Below are 13,344 nucleotides of genomic sequence, written 5' to 3' on the forward strand. Positions count from 1 at the left end.
ATCAATCAGATCAGAGATTATTGTTTTATGTGTTCTTTCATGTGTTGATTTAAGTGAATTCAAGAGACTGTGTGGTGGCTGGAGACATTGTTCTCCCATGGAATTGGGTTGTGTATGCCTGACATGGTAGCAACCTGCCTCGGGAACTAGATGGGTAGAGAGATTGTTGCCAGGATCAGAGTAGCCAGCAACAGTGCAATATGGGATAGAGCAAAGCAGGTGAGACACTTTGCTGACGGAGATGAAGATATCTAACAGTGTTTTGGGGCACTATGGTGCCAGATCTAGTGTGGGATAAAAGACAACTTTTTTTTAAAATAACTTTACAGCAACAAGGAAAGACAAGTACACTATCAATAATAGCTTTGAAACACCTATGATTGCACTTAAAAGAATATCATTAAGCTCTATTCCTGGAATTATTTTATTGTATAAATTATTACTATTTCTTACAATTTATAGTCAATATCACTTGATAATGAATGCTACATTAAAGGGACCCACTCCATCAGGGAAATGATTTCCTGATTATTTTATTGTATAAATTATTCCTATTTCTTACAATTTATATCCAATATCACTTTATAATGAATGATACAGTAACAGGATCTTACTCTGTTAGGGAAATGATTTCCTATGCATTATAATTTGTCTTTAAAGATATCTATTTTTGACAGTGCATCATAACAAAGATACTTAGGAATGTGCAAAAAAAAGTTGTATTTTACTTTGTCATCTTTCTCATCAGTAAATTTGTTTTCATTTTTTCTTATAAGAAATAGACATTTCTTATTTATGTGATGTTATGAATGAATAAACTATTTTCAAATTTCAGTCTACCCTTTTATTGTGATTTATAATACTAATGTCTGATCAATAAGAATAGGCTTACATACTCTGCAAATTTTAAGACCTCTCAATATATGCTTCCATATAAATATTAAAGTCCATAATCCTGTATATAAGTTTGTTACTTCATTTTATATTTAGCTCGCTACTACATTAATTTTTTTGGGAATTATTCTTACTTTTTGGTATTATACAGGGATTGTTTACTTTTGAGTTACTTCCTAAAGCAAATTTTCATTAACTGACTTAGTATGTACTTCAATGTGTTCCAACAACCTACAAATTCAAATGGCTTCCTTTTATATGACTTTTTCTGGATGTCTGGCAGGTAGTAGTGGTGGTGTGAAATGAACAAATACCTATTTACGTCACACAGGGATTGAAAGCTAATCAATGGTTGCACTCAAGTTTAATCTACTGAACCAGAGTTAGCTAGGGTTACTTTTTTTAAATTTTATTTTTCCTGGATTTTGTTATGTATTTACATTTAAAATGTTATCCCCTTTCTGCCTTCACCCATACCCCTTCCCCCCTCCCCCTGCTTATATAAGGATGCTCCCACTTCTACCCACTCACTTCCTCCTCAACATCCTGGCATTCCCCTATATTGGGGAAATGAGCCTTTAGAGGACTAAAGGCTTTTCCTCCTATTTATGCTGGATAATGTCATCTTCTGCTACATGTTTACTAACTGGTTGGGGGTTTAATGCCTGGGAGCTCTGGTTGGGTCTGATTGGTTGATATTGTTGTTCTTTCTGTAGTGTTGCAAACCCTTCATATGCTTCAGTCTTTTCTCTAACTCAAATCTAACCTACTGAACCAGAGTTAGGACTACTTAAAGAAGCAGGAATGACGAAGACAAGGCAGATTATTGCTGAAGAGCCAACCCAATATTGCTGATGACTCACAAAAGCTTCATCTCTGTGTTCTGGAAGGAAACAAGGCTTGTAAAGAATCTCATCTCCCTAGCAATTGTCACTGCTGATATATTGCTCAAGTGGGGCTTTGTAGATCCTTTAAGTTTAGGTGTTTCCTGAGCATTGGAGGGTTTGGATCCCTCCTCATTTCTGAATCTACCATCTGTTTCTGAGAAAAACACATGGTTTGAATTGTAAGGAAATAACTTCCTATAATACTTTATGGGAGAAATCCTTGACAAGTCATTTAGAAATGTATTAAATAATTTGCACAACGTCGAGGTATGTCTAAAATGTCTTATTGAGAAAGAATACAACTGCAGTAAGGGACACAGTGCTGAACGGCAGCCTTTGTTCCCTGAAGTTACAAGTTGCTCTTAAGATCATAGGTATTCGGTGTCAAGCAAGAATGACAAAAAGAATCATCCCTGTTATCATCTGGGATATTTAAAATATTGAGCTATGTACCAAAGAAGTTCCCACACTTGGCCACATGTCCATGATTCTGAAAAGAATTGAACATGTAAATACCAATGAATTCAGAGTACAGGATTTTTCCTGAATTTTCTAGAGTTCTGAAACTATAAAGCCCTCTACATTTAATGCTTTGTTCTATTCTGACCTGGAAGATGAATAAGAAAAAGTCAAGAGTAGCAGTTCTGTTTGGTACCATCAATTACTCCTGTTGTTGTGACAGATAAGGAGATACTTAAGATAGTTACTATTACTCACTAGAAAAGATGATGATTTTGAGCCACTTGTGTGTGTGTGTGTGTGTGTGTGTGTGTGTGTGTGTGTGTGCGTGTGTGTATGTGTGTGTAGGCAGCACCTTCTATGGCCCGGCTTTGTGGCTGGGCTCAGTCGACACTAAGCTACCTGAACGATGTTAACTGGAGGTGGAGACCAGACCCGGGCACAGGAGTCATGTCAGATGTGTTTCAGTATCGAGGCAGGAAGTGAGAAACCCAATTTTGTTCTGACACTGAGATGTGAGCAGCTCAGATCAACCTCAGCCCACACCACGGGCTCTTGGACCTCCAGCTTGGCACCACGCTTCACCTAGAGGAGGCCATGGAGCAGCAAGATGATGAGTTCCTGGAGTCCCTGCATACCTGTGTGGAGAACTTTGTTCTACCCAAAAAGAAGGTCATTGAAGTGGAGGGAGAAGAAGCTGGGTCACTGGACATTGTGCCTCAGGAAAGCACAGACTTCAAGATTGTGACTGTGGACCTTACAAAGGATGGACTGAACATGTGGAGCAATACCCAGAGAACTCCAGAGAGAACGGTGATCCTGGAAGGACACACGGACCCATAGGACTATCCAGCTATACATGGAACAGAAGAAGCAACCTCAAAGCCAACAGTCTTTGATGAAAAATGGTCCCATGGATTGAAGCTAGAGGGGTTGGTTGTCTTCGTGTGAAGAGCAGTTGGAAAAAGAACAGGACAAACGAGAGTAGTTGGTCTTTACCCAGGATAGTGCTGATCTTCCTGAGACTGTCTACAGGGGTCATGACCTTGACAAGATTTGCCTGAGTACCAGCTGGCCTTCATTCCCCACAATACCCCTCAGAAACCATTTTCATATACAATGTCATCAATTGAAGATGACAAATCTGGGAAAGTTCCTCAGAGCATTCATCCTAATCAGTGTATTAAAAACCCCAAATAGAGATAAAAACTATGAAATTAACTGTAATGCTCAACTTTTAGGCCGAGATGTGCCCCTAAATCTAAATGAAAAAGTTCATCTGGAAGGTAAAACCTTTGACTTTAAAGGGCCTGGGCTACTTTTTTTTTTCTTTTTCTTTTTTATTATTAACTTGAGTATTTCTTTCTTTCTTTTTTTTTTTTTTATTAACTTGAGTATTTCTTATATACATTTCAAGTGTTATTCCCTTTCCCGGTTTCCGGGCAAACATCCCCCTCCCCCCTCCCCTTCTTTATGGGTGTCCCCCTCCCAACCCTCCCACCATTGCCGCCCTCCCCCCATAGTCTAGTTCACTGGGGGTTCAGTCTTAGCAGGACCCAGGGCTTCCCCTTCCACTGGTGCTCTTACTAGGATATTCATTGCTACCTATGGGGTCAGAGTCCAGGGTCAGTCAATGTATAGTATTTAGGTAGTGGCTTAGTCCCTGGAAGCTCTGGTTGCTTGACATTGTTGTACTTTTGGGGTCTCGAGCCCCTTCAAGCTCTTCCAGTTCTTTCTCTGATTCCTTCAACGGGGGACCTATTCTCAGTTCAGTGGTTTGCTGCTGGTATTCGCCTCTGTATTTGCTGTATTCTGGCTGTGTCTCTCAGGAGCGATCTACATCCGGCTCCTGTTGGTCTGCACTTCTTTGCTTCATCCATCTTGTCCAATTGGGTGGCTGTATATGTATGGGCCACCTGTGGGGCAGGCTCTGAATGGGTGTTCCTTCAGTCTCTGTTTTAATCTTTGCCTCTCCCTTCCCTGCCAAGGGTATTCTTTTTCCTCATTTAAAGAAGGAGTGAAGCATTCACGTTTTGATCATCCATCTTGAGTTTCGTTTGTTCTAGGGATCTCGGGTAATTCAAGCATTTGGGCTAATAGCAACTTATCAATGAGTGCATACCATGTATGTCTTTCTGTGATTGGGTTAGCTCACTCAGGATGATATTTTCCAGTTCAAACCATTTGCCTACGAATTTCATAAACTCGTTGTTTTTGATAGCTGAGTAATATTCCATTGTGTAGATGTACCACATTTTCTGTATCCATTCCTCTGTTGAAGGGCATCTGGGTTCTTTCCATTTTCTGGCTATTATAAATAAGGCTGCGATGAACATAGTGGAGCACGTGTCTCTTTTATATGTTGAGGCATCTTTTGGGTATATGCCCAAGAGAGGTATAGCTGGATCCTCAGGCAGTTCAATGTCCAATTTTCTAAGGAACCTCCAGACTGATTTCCAGAATGGTTTTACGCATCTGCAATCCCACCAACAATGGAGGAGTGTTCCTCTTTCTCCACATCCTCGCCAGCATCTGCTGTCACCTGAGTTTTTGATCTTAGCCATTCTCACTGGTGTGAGGTGAAATCTCAGGGTTATTTTGATTTGCATTTCCCTTACCACTAAAGATGTTGAACATTTCTTTAGGTGTTTCTCAGCCATTCGGCATTCCTCAGCTGTGAATTCTTTGTTTAGCTCTGAACCCCATTTTTAATAGGGTTATTTGTTTCCCTGCAGTCTAACTTCTTGAGTTCTTTGTATATTTTGGATATAAGGCCTCTATCTGTTGTAAGATTGGTAAAGATCTTTTCCCAATCTGTTGGTTGCCGTTTTTCCTAACCACAGTGTCCTTTGCCTTACAGAAGCTTGGCAGTTTTATGAGATCCCATTTGTCGATTCTTGATCTTAGAGCATAAGCCATTGGTGTTTTGTTCAGGAAATTTTTTCCAGTGCCCATGTGTTCCAGATGCTTCCCTAGTTTTTCTTCTATTAGTTTGAGTGTGTCTGGTTTGATGTGGAGGTCCTTGATCCACTTGGACTTAAGCTTTGTACAGGGTGATAAGCATGGATCGATCTGCATTCTTCTACATGTTGCCCTACAGTTGAACCAGCACCATTTGCTGAAAATGCTATCTTTTTTCCATTGGATGGTTTTGGCTCCTTTGTCAAAAATCAAGTGACCATAGGTGTGTGGGTTCATTTCTGGGTCTTCAATTCTATTCCATTGGTCTATCTGTCTGTCTCTGTACCAATACCATGCAGTTTTTATCACTATTGCTCTGTAATACTGCTTGAGTTCAGGGATAGTGATTCCCCCTGAAGTCCTTTTATTGTTGAGGATAGCTTTAGCTATCCCGGGTTTTTTGTTATTCCAGATGAATTTGCAAATTGTGCCGTCTAACTCTTTGAAGAATTGGATTGGTATTTTGATGGGGATTGCATTGAATCTGTAGATTGCTTTTGGTAAAATGGCCATTTTTACTATGTTAATCCTGCAAATCCATGAGCATGGGAGATCTTTCCATCTTCTGAGGTCTTCTTCAATTTCTTTCCTCAGTGTCTTGAAGTTCTTATTGTACAGATCTTTTACTTGCTTGGTTAAAGTCACACCGAGGTACTTTATATTATTTGGGTCTATTATGAAGGGTGTCGTTTCCCTAATTTCTTTCTGGGCTTGTTTCTCTTTTGTATAGAGGAAGGCAACTGATTTATTTGAGTTAATTTTATACCCAGCCACTTTGCTGAAGTTGTTTATCAGCTTTAGTAGTTCTCTTGTGGAACTTTTGGGATCACTTAAATATACTATCATGTCATCTGCAAATAGGGATATTTTGACCTCTTTTTTTCCGATCTGTATCCTCTTGATCTCCTTTTGTTGTCTGATTGCTCTGGCTAGAACTTCAAGAACTATATTGAATAAGTAGGGAGAGAGTGGGCAGCCTTTTCTAGTCCCTGATTTTAGTGGGATTGCTTCAAGTTTCACTTCATTTAGTTTAATGTTAGCAACTGGTTTACTGTATATAGCTTTTACTATGTTTAAGTATGGGCCTTGAATTACTTTTCTTTCCAGGATTTTATCATGAAGGGGTGTTGAATTTTGTCAAATGTTTCTCAGCATCTAATGAAATGATCATGTGGTTTTGTTCTTTCAATTTGTTTATATAATGGATCACATTGATGGTTTTCCATATATAAACCATCCCAGCATGCCTGGGATGTAGCCTACTTGATCATGGTGGATGATTGTTTTGATGTTCTCTTGGATTCAGTTTGCCAGAATTTTATTGAGTATTTTTGCGTCGATATTCATAAGGGAAATTGGTCTGAAGTTCTCTTTCTTTGTTGGGTCTTTGTGTGGTTTAGGTATAAGAGTAATTGTGGCTTCATAGAAGGAATTCGGTAATGCTCCATCTGTTTCAATTTTGTGGAATAGTTTGGATAATATTGGTATGAGGTCTTCTATGAAGGTCTGATAGAATTCTACACTAAACCCGTCTGGACCTGGTCTCTTTTTGTTTGGGAGACCTTTAATGACTTCTTCTATTTCCTTAGGAGTTATGGGGCTGTTTAACTGGTATGTCTGTCCCTGATTTAACTTCGTTACCTGTTACCTGATATCTGTGTAGGAAATTGTCCATTTCCGGAAGATTTTCAAGTTTTTTTGAATATAGGCTTTTGTAGTAAGATCTGATGATTTTTTGAATTTCCTCTGAATCTGTAGTTATGTCTCCCTTTTCATTTCTGATTTTGTTAATTTGGACATACTCTATGTGTCCTTTCGTTAGTCTGGCTAAGGATTTATCTATCTTGTTGATTTTCTCAAACAACCAATTTTTGGTTCTTTTTACTCTTTCTATGGTCCTTTTTGTTTCTACTTGGCTGATTTCAGCTCTGAGTTTGATTATTTCCTGCCCTCTACTCTTCCTGGGTATATTTGCATCTTTTTGTTCTAGAGCTTTTAGATGTGCTGTCAAGCTGGTGACATATGCTCTCTCCTGTTTCTTTCTGCAGGCACTCAGAGCTATGAGTTTTCCTCTTAGCACAGCTTTCATTGTGTCCTTCAAGTTTGGGTATGTTGTACCTTCATTTTCATTAAATTCTAAGAGGTCTTTAATTTCTTTCTTTATTTCTTCCTTGACCAGGTTATCGTTGAGTAGAGCATTGTTCAACTTCCATGTATATGTGGGTGTTCTTCACTTATTGTGATGGAAGACCAGTCTTAGGCTGTGGTGGTCTGATAGCACGCACAGGATTATTTCTATCTTTCTGTACCTGTTGAGGCCCGTTTTTCGACCAATCATATGGTCAATTTTGGAGACATACCATGGGGGACTGAGAAGAAGTTATATCCTTTTGCTTTAGGATAGAATGTTCTATCAATATCTGTTAAGTCCATTTGGTTCATGACTTCTCTTAGTCTGTCTACGTCTCTGTTTTATTTCTGTTTCTATGATCTGTCAATTGATGAGAGTGGGGTGTTGAATTCTCCTACTATTATTGTGTGAGGTGCAATGTGTGTTTTGAGCTTTAGTAAGGTTTCTTTTACGTATGTAGGTGCCCTTGTATTTGGAGCATAGATATTTAGGATTGAGAGTTCATCTTTTGGATTTTTCCTTTGATGAATATGAAGTGTCCTTCCTTATCTTTTTTGATGACTTTTAGTTGAAAATTGATTTTAGTTGATATTAGAATGGCTACTCCAGCTTGCTTCTCCTGACCATTTGCTTAGAAAGTTGTTTTCCAGTCTTTCTTTGTCTCTGAGGTGTGTTTCTTGTTGGCAGCAGAATGCACGGTCCTCATTGAATATCCAGTTTGTTAATCTATGTCTTTTTATTGGGGAGTTGAGACCATTGATGCTGAGAGATATTAAGGAATTGTGATTATTGCTTCCTGTTATATTCATATTTGGATGTGAGGTTATGTCTGTGTTCTTTTCTTCTCTTTGTTTTTTTTCCATGACAAGTAGTTTCTTGCTTTTTCTAGGGTGTGGGTTGCCTCCTTATGTTTCGCTTTACTATTTATTATCCTTTGTAGTGCTGGATTTGTAGAAAGATATTGTGTAAATTTGGTTTTGTCATGCAATATCTTGGTTTCTCCATCTATGTTAATTGAGAGTTTTGCAGGGTACAGTAACCTGGACTGGCATTTGTGTTCTATTATGGTTTGTATGACATCTGTATATGATCTTGTGGCTTTCATAGTCTCTGGCGAAAAGTCTGGTGTGATCCTGATAGGTTTGCCCTTTTATGCTACTTGACTTTTTCCCTTACTGCTTTTAATATTCTTTCTTTCTTTTGTGCATTTGGTGTTTTGACTATTATGTGACGGGAGGTGTTTATTTTCTGGTCCAATCTATTTGGGGTTCTGTAGGCTTCTTGTATGCTTCTGAGTATCTCTTTCTTTCGGTTAGGGAAGTTTTCTTCTATGATTTTGTTTAAGATATTTACTGGTATTTTGAGCTGGGAGTCTTCACTCTCTTCTATACCTATTATCCTTAGGTTTGATCTTCTCATTCAGTCCTGGATGTCCTGTATGTTTTGGACCAGTAGTTTTTTCTGCTTTACATTACCTTTGACAGTTGAGTCGATGATTTCTATTGAATCTTCTGCATCAGAGATTCTCTCTTCCATCTCTTGTATTCTGTTGGTGAAGCTTGTATCCACAGCTCCTTGTCTCTTCTTTTGGTTTTCTATATCCAGAGTTGTTTCCATGTGTTCTTTCTTGATTGCTTCTATTTCCATTTTTAATTCCTTCAACTGTTTGATTGTGTTTTCCTGGAATTCTTTCAGGGATTTTTGTGACTCCTCTCTATGGGCTTCTACTTGTTTATTTATGTTTTCCTGGAATTCTTTTAGGGATTTTTGTGATTCCTCTCTGTAGGCTTATACTTGTTCTCTAAGGGAGTTCTTCGCGTCTTTCTTGAAGTCCTCCAGCATCATGATCAAATATGATTTTGAATCTAGATATTGCTTTTCTGGTGTGTTTGGATATTCTGTGTTTGCTTTGGTGGGAGAATTGGGCTCCAATGATGCCATGTAGTCTTGGTTTCTGTTGCTTGGGTTCCTGTGCTTGCCTCTCGCCATCAGATTATCTCTAGTGTTACTTTGTTCTGCTATTTCTGACAGTGGCTAGACTGTCCTATAAGCCTGTGTGTCAGGAGTGCTGTCGACCTGTTTTCCTGTTTTCTTTCAGCCAGTTATGGGGACAGAGTGTTCTGCTTTCGGATGTGTAGTTTTTCCTATCTACAGGTCTTCAGCTGCTCCTGTGGGCCTGTGTCTTGAGTTCACCAGCCAGGACACTTGCAGCAGAAAAGTTGGTCTTACCTGTGGTCCCGAGGCTCAAGTTTGCTCATGGGGTGTTGCTTATGAGCTCTCCGCCGGGGTAGCATCCAGGAGGTCCTGTTCCGCCCTTTCCGGGAGCCCCCGTGCACCAGAGTCCCAGATGGCATTTGGTGTTTTCCTCTGGAGGCAGAGATGTGGGCAGAGTGTAGTCTCTTCTGGTTTCCCAGGCGTGTCTGCCTCTCTGAAGGTTTAGCTTTCCCTCCCATGGGATTTGTGTGCAGAGAACTGTTTATCCAATCGGTCCTTTCAGGTTCTGGCTGTGTCTCAGATGCAGGGGACTTGTTGCTCCTGAGCCCTTACCTACGGGAACCCAGAGGCTGTATACAGTTTCCTCTTGGGCCAGGGATGTGGGCAGGCGTGGGCAGTGTTGGAGGTCTCTTCTGCTTTGCAGTCCCAGGAGTGCCCACTTCTCTGGGTGGTGAGCTCTCTTTCCCATGGGGTTTGGGAGCAGTGAGCTGGAGGCAGGGAGAGTGAGATTGGGACTCTCTCTCATGGGCTAGTTTTGAACCATAACATATCCCACAATGAACAGGAGAAGCTTCTTTTTAAAGAGGGCCAGTACAAATGTAGTAAAGCCATCCTAAATCCATCTCTTCCCTAAAACCTGAGAAACTACGCTAAGGAGAAACACTTTAAATGTAAGTACTGTGGCAAGGCCTCCAGCTGGAGCTGGCATCTTCTTACACTCCAAAGAACCCATATGTGGGAAAGCCTTACAAATTCAACCCGTGTGGGAAATTCTTCACCCGGAGCTCACAGGTTGTTTCTCAGAGGATTAATACTGGATAGATACCATACAGGTACAATCTTTGTGGAAAGTCTTTTATGCAGAGATAAGTTCTTGTGGTTATCAAAGAACTCACTGATGTATGCAGCCTTATGTATGCAACCAGTGTGGGAAGTCATTCTGCCAGAGCTACAAATACACTGCATATCAAAAACTCACATTGGAGCGAAGTCATATCAGTGCAAGTAGTGTGGGAAATCCTTCAGACAGAGCTAGGTTCTAGTCATTCACCAGAGGACACACAGTGGGGAAAATACCTACAAGTGCAGCTAGTGTGGGAAGACATTCAGACAGAACTCCTGCTTTATTCAGCAACAGAGATCTCACAACAGAGAGAAGCTCTATGAGTGTAATCAGTGTGGGAAGACCTTCACCCTAAGTGCCTGCCTTATCATCCAACCAGCGAACCCACACTGGGAAACGTCCTACAAATATGGTCAATGTGGCAAAGCTTTTATTAGCAGTTCTAAGCGCAGTAGGCACCAGGCTACTCACAGCAAGGAGTCCTGTATGTCCTGACCAGTTGAGAGTCTGAGCTGGAGTTGACTCCTGTCACTCTGAAGATCTGTCTGAAGGAATGTATTTGGCAGGAAGTGACAGTGTGAGAAGAATGCACTTAGACTTACTCCTGTATCAAAGATAGAAAGGAGTAAGTCCTTCGGTTAGACAGATGTGGCTAAGAGATCCCTGGAGAAGGAAAGCCATTACACACAGGTAGCAGTATGTTCTTTGATGACTCTGTGAAGGGCCTCCTGCTTCTGGCATTTTTACTTCATGCTACTAAGTGGCTGAGCCACAACCTCCCACCTCATTGCCCCATGCAGAGTCCTCAGACCTATTCACTCCAGGCAGGCAATCCATGATCCCTCATTTATGCAGGTTTCAGTCATAGTCAAAGGTAACCTCACTTTGGAGTACCCTACTGCTCTTTATAGGAGCTGCTTTTCTATAACAAAGCATTTCTTGTTCTACTGCGGTCCTTACTAGTCTCCCATGCCATCAGGAGACAACGTAGGCACCAGTGCCTCAGAGTAACAGGTGGTCATTGAGATTTTAGGTCCCTAGTCCACTAAAACAAACTCATCTCAACCAAAGAATGGCCTCCTTTGTCCTCAAAGTTCCCGACAACATTGCTGTGGATGCTAGCCATTAGATGCAGGTTTCAGGAAATCCACAAGCAGTGTTAAGCTTTGACTAACATGGAGGTGAACCCATGCTAAAATCCCATCACTAATGAGGCTGAATCAAGAGGATTGTTTAAGACCAGCCAGTGTTACGTAGCAAGACTGTCTTAAAGGAAGGAAAGAAAGGAAGAAAGGGACAAAGAAGGAAAGAAGGAAGAAAGAAAGAAAGAAAGAAAGAAAGAAAGAAAGAAAGAAAGAAAGAAAGGGAGAGGAAAGGAAAGGAAAGGAAAGGAAAGGAAAGGAAAGGAAAGAAAGAAATTCGTCCTATGTGTACTTCTGCATAACTATTAAATTTTGGTTCTTTTCCCAGAAGAAAGAAAGCACTCAGATACAGATCTCAGAGAACTTACATCTAAAACCAATAGCTTTCCTAAAATGGCTTACGTGAACTATTGACTAGTAGATATGCTGTGGTGTCTCAACTTAGACATTACGTGGGAACATGGTATTTGACTATGTCAGTCTGCATAGTTGACCTGATTGATAGTTTTTTATATGTTTGTTTTTTTCTTTTTTCTATTTTTCAGAGCTGGGGACCAAACCCAGGACCTTGCGTTTGCTAGGCAAGCGCTCTACCACTGAGCTAAATCCCCAACCCTTTTTATATGTTTTGTATACTTCTGTTACAAATGAAGATTTTCTATAACTAATGCAAATGACCAGTTGAAAGGAAACATGTCCAAAGTAGAGACTCTCTGGAACCTCCTTGAGGAAATGTTCCATGTATAGCCTGAAGTTGAACAGGGTTAATATTTGATTTATTGATACTTCTGTTTATGCTGACATCTCTCATAGATGCATGTTGTGCTATAACATGGTGCAAGGAATAAAATTTATCTGAAACAAAAAACCAAAAAAGAAAAAAGAAAGAAAGAAAGAAAGAAGGAAATAAAGAAAAGAAACAACGATTTAGTACATCTTTAATGGTGAAACTAATGTTACCGCAAGTCACAGTTAGCCATATGCACTTGTTGATTATTTTTCACCCCTTTGTAAATATTTATAAAAATACTTCCTCATAGTGTAGTACTGCATTTAAAATTACAAATTTAACCCTTCTCAAATGTCTCACGGTTATTAAGTGTTCCATCTTAATTCAGATTCTTTAAGAGAGACCTTGTTAGTAGTTCCCATATGGGGCAACTAGAAATTCTCTTGATATACTTTCTGTCCAAAACTTAAGAAAGAATTAATCTCTACAGTCATATTGGTGCCAAATTGAAATACTGATTTTGCAAACATATTATAATAAGAATAAACTCTTACCATATACAAATATCTTTAAATAAAGATCAAAATAATGAATTTTATATTTTAATTGAATATTTTGTAATTATATTTCGAATGTTAACCCCTTTTCCCACCCAAATCAACAACCCATCTTTTCCCACCCAAATCAACAACCCATACACGCTGTCTCACTAACATTTCCTTATACTTTGGAGTCCAGCCTTGTCAGAACCAAGGGTTTCTTCTCCATTTGGTTCCCAACAAGGCCATCCTCTACATATACAGGTGGAGCCAGGGTTATGTCCATGCATATTATTTGGATAGTGGTTTAGTCCCTAGGAGATATGGTTGGTTGGTATTGTTCTTATGGGGTTGCAAGGCCCTTAAGCTCCTTCAAACCTAGGTCTTACTCCTTCAATGGGGACCCCATTCTCATTTTAAAGGTTGCCTTTTTATTTCTCATGTTCTGGCAGAGCTTCTCAGGAGACAACTATATCAGGCTCCTGTCAGCATGCATTTCTTGGTATCAACAATATTGTCTGGGTTTGGTGGCTATATGTATAT

At 39.8% G+C, this 13,344-nt stretch overlaps 1 pseudogene; it reads left to right on the forward strand.

Moving 5' to 3' along the window:
- The first annotated feature begins 2,837 nt into the window (after positions 1 to 2,837).
- On the forward strand, positions 2,838 to 10,589 carry LOC147995974 (zinc finger protein 180-like; annotated as a pseudogene).
- Positions 10,590 to 13,344: the final 2,755 nt, after the last annotated feature.

This window comes from Rattus norvegicus, chromosome 2 (assembly GCF_021556685.1).
Source record: "Rattus norvegicus strain SHRSP/BbbUtx chromosome 2, alternate assembly SHRSP_T2T, whole genome shotgun sequence".
In the NCBI taxonomy this organism is placed as follows: domain Eukaryota; kingdom Metazoa; phylum Chordata; class Mammalia; order Rodentia; family Muridae; genus Rattus; species Rattus norvegicus.